A 13,559-nucleotide genomic window follows, 5' to 3' on the forward strand; every position below is an offset into this window, starting at 1 on the left:
TTGTGTTTATCAAATAAGCCCTGGCTACAACGGTCTCAGACCATTGCAATTCCTACATCCTGGAATGAAACACATCCACTCTCACTACAGAAACAACATGTGTACTGCTCCATTTCCACAAGAGAAGACAGCCTCTGCCTTCCCTGTACATAGGCTTCCTCTTCTCAATTTCTTGTCTAAGTATGAGGAGATAGGTTTCTGCCCTCCTGAGTAGGAGCTGGTCTTGTTTGTGAAAAGATCTTGGGTAGAGAGAACTAAGTGGAAATCTAACAGCTTTGAAAAACAGAAGGAAATTGGAATCTAGCTCTTCCTTGACACTTTATTGAAGGATGAGTTTGATTTTATCTAAATTCTGAATATTATAAACTGCATTAGATATTCACCTATCACCTATGATTCATACATACATTCCTATCAATACAGTGTTTTATAGAATATCATGGATCCATCCTTAACAGTAACGGGAGATGTCCCTGGCTAAAAATCTAAATTTGCATATCATTTGGCTTAATATTTATAGATGCACCTGCTACATAGGAATATTCCATTCTCCTCATTTAAACAAAGTGAAAAGACTGACTTATAGCAGATGGTAGTATTCCGGCATAGCAAGTTATCCAAAGAAAAAATAAAGTGATCTGCAAATACCATGAGATTAAATATACATTTCCAAAAACTTGCAGGACATCCAAACGTTTCCTCATTTGTAAATTCTTCCTCTAGACATTTGCAAATTCTTTATGAGTATTAAAGAGAAGTATTAGGGTAAATAAAGAATAAACAGTCTCAATCCAGGCGTTGACCTATTTCTGAAATGTTACCATCATTTCAGTATGTGAGCAACATAACCCAGTAAACAAATACAAGCAACTACACATTAGGAAAGAAGGGGACATTGGAATTATTCTTGAAAGTGGAGAGTGTTCTTCTGGAAGACCATTGTGGAATGATTCAAATGAAATTATGGCTTTTTTTTTTTTTAATTTATGGAGACCATTGATTCATTTACTTAAAAGAGTTTATTTATTGCTTAAATCTCTTTTAGGATCAAAATATGAGTGTTTATAGGAATTTATGGAAAGTAAACACTGGGTGTTATATTACTTGTAGTTTGTGATAAGTAATTCTTGTTTTATAGAGATACAAGGTAACAAGGAAAGGGCACGCTGTAGAATAGGTCGTTTGTAAAATATAGGCCATACTATGGCAATAGGAGTGGCTGTTTGGTTTGCTGAGTAATATCTCCAACAATGTGAAAGCAGCCCCATCATGGACACAACCATATGTCACTGCAATGTCCAACCCATGGCTAAATGTGCTTCTTAATGACACCATGAAGCTGGAAATTAAGAATCTGAGAGAAGTGAAAAATCTGTAAAGTCTGTAAAGTCTACTCCGACACAGAGGCTGCTTTTTAAAAGCACATAGAAGATGATGTTAACAAACACTGGAGTCAGGGCCTCCTATATTCAAACAACAGGACGCCACCACCTACCTGTGTAAAATAAGTAGCAAAATGCCTAATACCTATCAGTAGGTCACAGCTCTCGTATGATTACAACAGATTAAAGCATGAACACTGATCTTACGACTTTAAGCCTGGTACTTTTTCCACAATACCTTAAGAATGACACTGAAAACTTTATAAAACTCTCCAAGAATGGAGTGAAAATGTTTTCCAAAAATAGAAAAGGAGGAGTGACTTCAGCTACTTGGAAGGTGGGCTATCTGCAAGTCAACTGGTTGACAGAAGGAATTCTGCTGTCGCAAGCTAAATGATGGCATTTGGCTGTGTCGGAGTGCCACCAAATTCTGGGCTTGGACTCAGAGGCAGAAATACTACAAATGACAGTACTGCTACCCCAACCAGGACTGCAAGGATAAAAAAAATCATGTAGACTTGCAGGACTTGATATTGGAATATGCATTTCCAAGGTCACAAAACACACAACACCTTTACATTTTTCACCTAGAAATGGAGTCAGTGGTGCTTCTCCCAATACTTGTCCTCCCAGAACATGGGACATGTGTGGTGAGGCCTTTGACCAGCACAGCCTGGCTCTCTGGCCTCTCACCTGCTGCAAGTTTTTCGTGTACTGCAACACAGCAAAGGTGTTAATCTGTCAGGAGAAACACGCCAAATCAAGGAGGAAACAACTTTAATTTGTGAAGTAGCAATGATGCTTCTTTCATTCCAAGAAAAACATTAGGATAGAAAAAATTTAGGAATTAGAAGAAGGAAGACCTGTTGAGGATCACTGTCCAAATAATAAAAACAATTAGATAAATATCCCTGAGTTGACAATAACTGGGGAAGTGAAGAGTTCCATTATCATTGCCTTTTTTAAAAAAATGAGAATGGGAGCACTCTGTATTATTCACCGTGTAGGTAAAGTGTGTCCAGAATAAATACCACTCTGCCCTTCCAGATCCAGCCAATTACATACTAGGATATTATTTTCAATGTTGTTTATAAGGGTGATTTTTACAGTATAGTGAAAACATTTCACTGATTTCTTAAAGGACAGGGACCATACTTTAACTTTTCTGTGATGACCTACATACTTGCAGGAACTGTGAATGTTGGGAGCTCCCATCCCACATGCCCTACTCCAAAGGCTAAACTGAACCCTTGGTTTGGCACACAGATGCTTACAATGGTTACTAAGATGTTCCAGATATGGTTCCACTTCTCCTTTGTCCTACCTACCCCACATCCTCATCCCTGCTGACCACATCAGAGCTTGGTTGTTCTCAGCCCCCAGGAATATGCTCTTTGGTTACGTGGTGGCTTATTAACACACATGGGATTCCATCACTTTGTAACTGGTTTTCTTTTCCACAGTCTAACATCAACCACCCTCAACCACCCCCCATGTTGGGTTCTAACAGCCCTGTTTCTAATAATTACCCCTGTGCCATGACCTCTCTACTCTCTTTTCCCCTTTCTGGCTTTCCTGTCTCTCATTTTCAGGTACTCTTCCCCAACACCAATTTGTGTGTGCAAAAACTGACCTTACACCAACAATGCCAGTCAAAGAATGCACATTTCCTTATAACACAGTGAGTTGCCATGTTAACTTCAAGGTATTGGACCCTCTCAGTAAGCTCAAGTGCTGCTGTGTCTTCAAGGACTTCTACTTTTCCAATAAGGAAAAGAGATTTGCCCCATCTATTCCTGGGAATAGAGCCATTTCAGGAACATAAATTCTTCTCAGTACTGCGCTAGTTTTGGTTTTCCCATAATGTTAATGAACAGGCAACAACATACTGATACAAGTCCATCCTGAGTTTAAACAGCTGTAAATATTCCTACCATATACCAACTTTCTTCTTTTCAAAAACGCTGCTCCGTTAAGGAAACTATCAACAAAATAAAAAGCCAACATATTAAATGGGAAAAAACTTTTGCAAATCATATACCTGTTAAGGGATTAATATGCAAAATATATAAAGAAGTCCTACAACAAAACACCAAAAAAACAAAACAAATAATCCGATTTAAAAATGAGCCAAGGACCTGAATAGACATTTGCCAAAGAAGACATACAGATGACCACCAAGTACATGAAAAGATGTCCATCATCACTAATCATCAAAGAAAATGCTAATCAAAACCACAATGAGATATCACCTCATACCTCTTACAATGATTATTATTATTTTTTTTTAATTTTTTTTTTCAACGTTTATTTATTTTTGGGACAGAGAGAGACAGAGCATGAATGGGGGAGGGCCAGAGAGAGAGGGAGACACAGAATCGGAAACAGGCTCCAGGCTCTGAGCCATCCGCCCAGAGCCTGACGCGGGGCTCGAACTCACGGACCGCGAGATCGTGACCTGGCTGAAGTCGGACGCTTAACCGACTGCGCCACCCAGGCGCCCCAGCAATGATTATTATTAAAAAGTGAAGACCTAGCAAGTGTTGATGAGGATAGGAAGAAAAGGAAGCCCTTGTACGCTGTTGGTGGGAATGTAAATTGGTGCAACCACTGAGCAAAACGGTATACAGTGTCCTCAAAAAATTGAAAATAAAACAATCATATGACCCCATAATTCTACTTCTGGTATTTGTCAAAAGAAAATAAAAACACAAAATCAAAAAGATATATGCACCCCATGTTCACTGCAGCATTATTTACAACAGTTAAGATAGTGAAACAACATAAATATCCATCAAAAGATAAATGATAAAGAAAATGACATCGATACACACACACACAAATATAACACACACACAAAGGAATACTACTCAGCTACAAAAAAGGAAATCTTGCCATTTGTGACAAGATGAATGTTCTTTGAGGATATTATACTAAGTGAAATAAGTCAGACAGAGAAAGACAAATACTGCATGATGTCAGTTATATGTGGGGGAAAAAAACACCCCAAGCTCATGAATACAGATCAGTGACTCCCAGAGGCAGGGAGTGGAGGAGGGCAAAATGGGTGAAGGAAGTCAAAAGATACAAATGTCTAGTTATGAAATAAATAAGTTTTGGGGATGTAACATACAGCATGGCAAATACAGTTAATAACATTGTATTGCATATTTGAAACTTGCTAAGAGAGTAAATCTTAAAAGTTCTCATCACACAAAAATTCTATCACCATATAGGACAGGTGGTAACAAGACATACCATGGTTATCATTTTGCAACATATGCAAAAATTGAAAAGTTACGCTGTATACCTGAAACTAATACAATGAATGTCAATTATATCTCAATTTTAAAGATTTTTTAAATAAAAAATTATAAAAAGAACATTGAAATAGGCTCAGAAAATCAAGCTATTTCCTGATGATTTAGCACAACTCAAACAATGACACGAGGATTCTCAGCCTTGCCCATTGGGTGTCAGTAAGTTACAGACAGCTGGTTATAGGTCTTTTGGGTCCTTCTCAAGTCTACTTTCTACAGTAATATATTTAGAACATGTGTTCAATTGCTCCCTAAAAAGTATCATATTCTTTAATAGCTGAATCAAAAGGAAAGAAAAGAAACTCACCCAATTGACAAGGTCTAATTGGATATACTTCTTATAGATTCTCAGGAAGTCTTTCCTTGTTCCACCCATTCAGTGTGCAGTCTTGGAAAGGACTGTTTGCATTTCTGTCAGCAGCTGTTTATAGAATGGGGTGTGCCTTGGATTTACTTATGCAAAAGGACCGAGAAACTACAATGTACTTGCAACCATCCAGCCAATTTCTAAATTAACCTGTATGATCACAGTTGGCTGTTTAGCTACTGCTGTTGATTTCTAATTTTATTGCATCTTGGGTCAGCAAAATTGTTCTGCATAGTATCAAATTTTGAGGGATTTCTTAAGTTTTATGAATGTTCCATGACTGTTTGAAAATTATCTATATACCCTGTTAGTTGTATGCTAGTTATGTTTTTCAATCTGATATTACCTTTATTTACATTTTACTACTTTATCTGTTTCTGAGAAAGGTGTGTGAAGAAACTGGATTTTTCTTATAAAATAAGTACAAGATAATATCTTAAAGAAGATGAATATAAAGCATCACAAAAGAACAAGGCATTGCAGTCCTTATTCATGAGGCATTCAATCTGTGGCCTTTGTGTTATGTAGAACACTGAGATCCATGGAGGTACTTTAAGAGTTCTTTAACTTTTTATTCAAAGGTCTGTTTTACCTTTATCCTTATTTTTTTGATTTGGAATAAAAACTCGTATAGTCACACAAGTTATATAGCAGATTTAGAGACATCCAAATTATTCAATTATACTGCTTGCCTAAGTTATTTGTTTCTGTCTTTAGAGCATATATGTTACTTGAAATATCTATAAATGTGTTATTAATGGAGAAGGCTGTAATTTGCACTAGGCTTTTCTCTCCTTTTTCTTTCTCTTTTTTTAAAATTCAGAGTAGATCCCTGGGTCCACTCTTGTGAAATTATTTAAAGAGGATATGATTGAGCTGTTCTAAGTTTGGGTTACTTCTTGTCTATTGCAGATTAGTATCTTCACAGCCTGTTGGATACTCCTGCACAGGGTCTCAGAAAACCTACATCAGGTCATTGCAGTAAACCTTTCACTACCTCAGAAAATTGCTTTGGTCCAGCCAGTTGCAAACTATCTTTAGCAAGTTTCTTCAAATGAAATCTCACATGGCACTCCAATATACAAAACCAATGAAAGTGGAACCATTCTGATAATAAGATGAACATGATACCTGACCTCCAAAGCCTGTGGCCCCCACAAGGACTATCAAGGGTCCTTTGCACACATTTGGAAACCAGTGAGGAAAGCTCTACCTTCCACCCAACTGAATCATCTCATTTGCCTTTGTACACAAACACTTCCTGTCTGCCTAAGGTGTTTAGCCTTAGATCGACAACACATTTTTGTAAGGCCTGCTAGGCTTTTCTACTGAACATCTCCTTAAGATGCCACCTCTCAGATCTCCCCCACTTACCACATTCTTAGGACTCGTCTCACCTGGGAGGGAAAACCTAAAATATACTGGGTGTCCCTGATGAGAACTCCAAGTAGGGGTACCTAAAGCTTGAGAGAATTAAGGTAAGTTGGTAAGATAGAGTCTTGGAGACAATGATCATTGGGTCACTCACAGGAAATGAAGGTCTATGGGTCTAAGTCTAAAAAGTCCTGGAAAAATCCACACCAAACTGGCCAAAAGTGAACAAAAAGGCAGCACCCGTCACACCCCACCTTGGGACAGGTACCAGTGTCCTTGAAAATGAGAATTGTTAGATGGATGTTTATAACCAGCTACCTTGGTGATCCCTTGCTAATGGGACTAATTGGACACACTGAGGCCATCAGAAAATATATCCAGATTAGTCTCAACAGACTCAAGAAGCTATGCTTGGGGTGGAACCCTAAAAAGTCAAGATATGTTTTGAGGAACATAACGAAACAATGAAATGGCAAACTTAAAATAACTGATAATGTATTATTTTGTGCTATATCCAAAGCCACTTTATACTAAACTATAACCAGAGTAGCATAAAAAGGCACAAAATTTCTTTTTAATAGTGATAGAGAAAAACTGAAAATTCTCTCTGCTAACTTTATTTTTTTTCTATTAATTCAGGAAAAATTGCCAGTATTATATTTTATCCACAAAATGCTTTGTTCCAGCTAATGGCTATGTCATGAAAACGTTGCTACTTTAAACTATTCAAAAGTTCCAGGGAAGGAGAAAGGAGTGGTGGGGAAATGGGAAAAGAACAACTTCTTATCCTCCCTACCAGAGCACGCAGGCTCATGTGTAGGTGGCACACAACCAATTCAAGACACAAGGGGCTAAATACAAATGGAGGTTCCCAGACAGGTGGTCAAGGTCACATCAAAGTCAAACACCAACAAAGTAAGGAACAGATCAAAAAGGAGAGAAGTGGTTTATGGATTTGTGGAAGAGTGTCCCAGGAATTCAGGAGAACATGTAGTCCTAGAGACTGGAGAGACATTTTAGCTAATTACAGACAGTAGGGACAACACCTAGAAAAGGCCTTCAGTAGTTGCTGTTTTATCAAAAACCTGAGAGATTACCTTCTAAGTCAGAGCAATTTTTTTCCATCTGGTTGCTCTCTCCTGTTAGCCCATCCAATTTCAAAGGCTCCCTAATTGCTCCAACCAGATTCCTTCACTAAGTTTCCTCTTCCTACCTTGGGCATATGGAAGGCCAAGCGTCCAGATTACCATTTGGTTCCCCAAAGCCATACCTGTCTTTGTCATCAGCCAAGCCTAAGATAAGGGCACTATGGGAACCAAGTCCCTGTTTTCTCAATAATATTTTAAGGCAGGAGTCTAAATATATTGGGGCTAAAGTGAGTGGGCAAGATGGTCACTCACAAAAAAATCTAGAAGACCTTGTTTAAAAAGGAATGGATAAAAAAAAATCTCAATATAAATTTACTAACACAAAATAAAAATGTTGACTGAATCAGCAAGAGAACAAGTCAATAGGGTAAAGAGAATTATAGACAAAAGGAGCATAAAGCACATGACAAAATACCATGAGAATGTAAGTATCCATGAATTTTTAAGAAATTGATAAGCAACAACTTTAGAAATTTTTTCGAGTGCTTGGAGGACATTAAAGAAACAAGTGATATTAAAATTTTTAATGATGATGAAATGAGATTCTACATATATGAGAGATAACTGTAAAGTAGTAAGAAAAAGTTTTTATAAGCCACCATGACAATCAATCTCACAATTCCATAATCATATTTTAATAAGTCAACTTTTCAAATATAAAGTTAACTTCCACATACCCACAAGTTTGACTGTAAAAGTCTTTAAGTTGAATGTTTAGACCTCAGGAATTATGCTTCCATTAAAAAAAAAAAAGACAGGGGCGCCTGGGTGGCGCAGTCGGTTAAGCGTCCGACTTCAGCCAGGTCACGATCTCGCGGTCCGTGAGTTCGAGCCCCGCGTCAGGCTCTGGGCTGATGGCTCAGAGCCTGGAGCCTGTTTCCCATTCTGTGTCTCCCTCTCTCTCTGCCCCTCCCCCATTCATGCTCTGTCTCTCTCTGTCCCAAAAATAAATAAATGTTGAAAAAAAAAAAAAGACAAAAAACAGTGTTACCAATGGTATCCTTTTTTTTTTTTTTTTTTTTTTTTTAGTTTATTTTGAGAGAAAGAAAGAGGGAAGGAGGGAGGAAGGGAAGCAAAGAGAGAGGAGCCTGAACTTGCAGCTCCAACTTACAAACCATGAGATCATGACCTGAACTGAAATCAAGACTTGGACACTTAACTGACTAAGCCACCCAGGTGCCCCTGGTATCCTTTTTAAATTAGAACTTTCCAATATACATTTGCACATCACATAAAAATACAATTGCTGTATAGGTATCAAGCATTGAAAATAAACTAAAACTTCTAACAATAAACCCCAATGATATTAATCAATTTTTAATGAGAAATTACCTTAAAAATTCATATATGAATGTCACAGAAAAGGTTTTACATACTTACATTTCAGAGTCTACTGCATATAAATTACAATTTCTGATTTGAAATAATTTCCCTTAATTGCTGGCATCTCTGAGTAGTTGACATACACATTCCTTCAGCTCCTATTAAGTAATTCTACACTGTGGACATTTTGACACAGGAAGGAACAGATGTTAAAGTTCTATTACTACTAATCTAAAATGATTTAATTTTATGTTCCCTTAAGAGACAGAAGCTCATAAAAGAACATGTGTAGGCTTCTACCATTAGGACATTGGACATCTTTCATATGCATTCTAGCAGAAGAGGTTTTACATTTTATTCAGATGCAAAATGCTACAGAACTCAGGAGATGCAGTGTGATTTCCAAACCAAAATGTGGGGCATGTGATGTTAGTGCATTTTTGTGATCCTTTTGAGAAAAATTAATATACTTTAGAAATACAGTTAGGTTGTCCAAGTAGTGGAATTTCTGAACCATCTCACTAATCCAAGGGGCAAATGCACAAGAATATGTGAAATGAGAAAGTCCCAGAGATATCCATGGATTTAGTCATCACAACACATCTCTATGCACAGATGATGTGTGATTATTTGAGCTCGCTTCTCTTCTGACACCAGGGCTCAGGGGTGAGGCCCTACTGATTGCCATAGAAGGGAAAAGGGAAGGAAAGTTGTTTTAAAGGAAACATGCTTACCTATATGTCCCTTTTCTCACAGCCTCAGGTAGTAAAGGAATGATCACAAACCAAGCCAAATGCTTCTCTACCCACTGCACTCTCACCCTGGAAACCTGTCTTCATAAGCCACATCCTACTCTGGATATTTCTTTAACCAACATTTTCTCAATATGTATGAGTGCTCTATCTGCTTAATTTGTATGGGTATTATGCTACTTCTAACTACTTCTCTCCTTTCTCATGAAAGTGTCTAAAGTCTTCAGCAAAATTGCACAGTTCCTGAGGATGGTCTTGTGTATTGCTGGTCTACCACCCCTCATCACCAGACTAACAGGCCAGCTGTCGCCCAACTGCTAATTATGTCTACCATCTGGCTTTCTCTAACAGCCTCTTCCTTCCTCTGGTTCCCTCTGTTCATTGCTGATTTCATTCAGGGGTGACTCAAAAAGGGTCTTGGAACTCTAGTGAAAGCTGGTCTTTTTTGGTAAATTAAATTGTATTTGCTTTCAACTTAACCATACTTAAACAACTTCTATGTTGCCCAGTACTGTGCTAGCAACTATGAATGGCATGAAAGAAATATGTGACCCAGCCACTCCCCTCAAGAAGTTGGTATTGGAGTGAGGAAATAAAATGAATTCATTTTCAACACAGGAAAAATAAGATTATCAGGAAGCAAAGTGTCTAGTATACCACATAGACCACCCAGCACAGGACATCAAAAGTGCAAAGGGCATAAAGTCAGAAGACCTGAACTCTGTTACATACTTCCTTGCTGTATGACCTATGGCAAGTCACATAACCTCTCTGAGACTGTTTCCTCAATACGGCAATATTTATCTATCAAGATTATTGTTGGTATTAAAGGATACATTACATGAATGTATTTTATAAACTATAAACTTCTAGGTACAGTAAGATGGTGGTTTACAAGACAAGTAGACTCTGGCAGGTCAGAAAAGGCGGGGAAACTATCTGACCAAGGCTTCAAGCAGGAACCAGGGCCTGAGCTGAATACCTTCCAAGCCAAGAAGGATTTAGTGAGGTGGTCAGGAATAGGGAAGACCGTATGTGTGGTACAAGGGCATGGTCTGACTTCAATTTAACAAGTATTGAGAAGCCCTGTTAAATACTGAAAAGGCTACAAATAAGACTAAGAAATAATTCTTCACCTAAAAATTTAGTCAGAGAGACAGAAGACAAGTAATTATGAATTCAAAGGAATGCTTATGAGATAATGTGGCAAGTTGAAGAGGGCTGAATGACTAACCTGTCAGTGGATGGGTTTCTAGTTCTGGCTCTGCTACTATCTCTAATACTATCTACTACCATCCCTCTCTAGGCCTTGTTTCCTCAAATATCAAATAAGGAGGTTTCAACTCCATGGTCTCTGAGAAAACATTCTATTCTGAGTCTAGGTTCAGAGTCCAGGGTTTCGCCATGACAAATGAGAAAGATAAATGGACTCATGGTAGCAGCTGTCCTTTGTATCACTTCTCACTCTTTAAAGATGAGAGCCTAGATAGAGGCACCAGCAGTGGGAATGAGATGGAAGGAGCCCAAGAGACATTAATTTAAAAATATAATGCAGCGCCAGAGTGGGTTGAAGAGAAAGCAGCAAAGCACTCCAAAGAATCACAGTGGGTGAAGTAGTGTTGCAGACAGAAAGAGGCCATTGAAATGGGGGAAGGGAAAAAATTGGAGTGGACATAAGGTTTCTGTGGTGGGGATCAGGTTTTTGGCGGGGAAAGATGATGAGATTTGGATTAGGAAAGTTGCACCACAGAGAAATGCCAAAAACCCTCTCCATTCCCTATGGTCCCACATTTATGTCTGTCCTTGGTATAGAGGCAGAAGAACCAATGGTGAAGGGTCAAAAAAGAAGGCCAGGCCTGTACCCACCACAGGAGAGGGAACCCATAAGACCAAGGATCACAGCAGGGATTCTCAGCCAAAGAAAATTACATGGAACATGATGGCCAGTCCCTGCTGTTCTGACAAAATTTTGTTTGCAGACATCATGCCCCCGTTGTATGGTACTTTATCTGGCAGGGAGTAAGAGGGAAATATCAGGGAAGACAGCTGGATGTCACTTTGCCTCCACCACTTTCTCTCCTTCGGGGAGCCATCATTAAGGCATCTGCTCAGTTTCAAAACTCAGACCTTGCCCATCATCATATACCACTCATCTGACTACATGTCGATGAAAACACATACTGGCCAGAAAAAAAACATAATTTTCCTTCAGCTTCTTTCTCTGCCTGTCTCACTTGGCTTGCAATTATTACCGCTTTTACCGCTGATGTTAAGAAATGACATGCCAAAACCCTTCTCTAATTACTTAATGCCTGTGGGTTTTCAGATGATAATTAGCGGAACTAAACCATATCCTCCATGTTTTTGTTCTCATTTGGAACAATATTGTATTGCTATAAATAGTGTGTGCACATCTCCTGATACATGCTAGCAAGAGTTTGTCTAGAAAAGTGTTTTCCAACCTTTTCCCTGCTATTTGTATGACAAGCTGGAGCAAATGCTCATGATCAAAGGCAACAGATTTGGGGGCTCCAGCAATGCCAGAATCTACTCACCCATCCTGGGGGAAGAGGGCTTCAAATATCTCCACCCATCTCAGCCAATTCAGGGCATATGAGAGAGGAAGCTCTGCTCTAGGGTAAACACCAAAAAGTCAAATTCCTGGGGCTTGGGTATGTGCCTGCTCAAGAATACAAGATAATGCCAAATAATTGTCCAATGCAGTTGTTTTACACTCCCACCTTCACATCTTCACCAAGATCTGCTGTTTGTTGTAAGACTTTTCAAAATAGTAACATACTGTTATCTAAATTAGCATTTCTCTGACTGCAAATGTAGTTGAGCATATTTTTTAATTTGTTGGCCATTCAATTTCTTCTTCTGGAAACATATTTATGTCCTTTCCGTATTTTTCCTCTGGGTTATCTTCTTATGGACTTGCAAGAGTTCTTCACATATTCCAGATAGTAGTCCTTTGTCAGTTACATATGTTGCAACTATCTTCTTCCTGTTCGTAGTTCATCTTTTCACTTTTTTAATGGTCTTTAACTGGTCAAAAGAAATCCTTCTTTGCCTAAAGTGATAAAGATGTTCTTCTACATTATTTCCCTAAACATGTTACCTTTCACATTTAAGTCTCTAATCTGTTGAAAACATTTTAAGGTATATGTAGGGATCCAATTTCATTATTTTTCCCTGAAGGATATCTAATTGTCATAGTACCATTCACTGAAGAAAAAAAAAAAAAAAAAAAAAACAAACTATCCTTTCCCTAGTGATTCACTCTATAAGGGCTTGTTTCTGGGCTCTTTTGTTCCTTGATCATTTGTACTATCCCTGGGCCAATGTCACAAGGCCTTAATCACTATGATTACATTATACAGGTATTCCTCAACTTATGATAGGGTTATGTCTAATAAACCCCTCGCAAACTGAAAATATCTCAAATCACAAACACACTTAATACACCTCATCTACTGAACTTCAAAGCTTAGCCTAGGGGTGCCTGGGTGGCTCAGTCAGTTGAGTGTCCGACTTTGGCTCAGGTCATGATCTCACGGTTCATAGGTTCGAGCCCCGTATCGGGCTCTGTGCTGACAACTCAGAGCCTGGAGCCTGCTTTGGATCTTATGTCTCCCTCTCTCTCTGCCCCTCCCTCCCTCCCTCTCGCTCGCTCTCTCTCTCTCTCTCAAAAATAAAATAAACATTTAAAAAATTAAATAAAAAAAAAGTTTAGCCTAGCCTACCTTAAGCATGTTCAGAACACTTTCATTAGCCTACAATTGGGCAAAATCATCTAACACAAAGCCTAGTCTATAATAAAATGTTGAATATTTCATGTAATTGAATACTGTACTGAAAGTGAAAAACTGAGTGGTTATCTGGGTACAGAA

The 13,559-nt window shown here is 38.4% G+C and overlaps 1 protein-coding gene across 4 annotated transcripts in view; it reads right to left on the reverse strand.

The window, feature by feature from the left end:
* The window catches only part of RAB27A (RAB27A, member RAS oncogene family), a 77,176-nt gene that overhangs the window by 39,460 nt on the left and 24,157 nt on the right, over positions 1-13,559 (reverse strand). Inside the window, exon 1 of one of the 4 annotated variants that reach the window (XM_040492740.1) lies at positions 5,010-5,082. The exons of the other annotated variants lie outside the window; for them this stretch is intronic. The gene's annotated coding sequence lies outside the window, so the exon portion shown is untranslated. Of the gene's footprint in view, positions 1-5,009; positions 5,083-13,559 lie in introns of those variants that run through there. 4 annotated transcript variants of the gene reach the window in all.

The sequence above is a fragment of the Herpailurus yagouaroundi genome, unplaced genomic scaffold (genome assembly GCF_014898765.1).
Source record: "Herpailurus yagouaroundi ecotype Mexico unplaced genomic scaffold, PumYag 184, whole genome shotgun sequence".
NCBI lineage: Eukaryota > Metazoa > Chordata > Mammalia > Carnivora > Felidae > Herpailurus > Herpailurus yagouaroundi.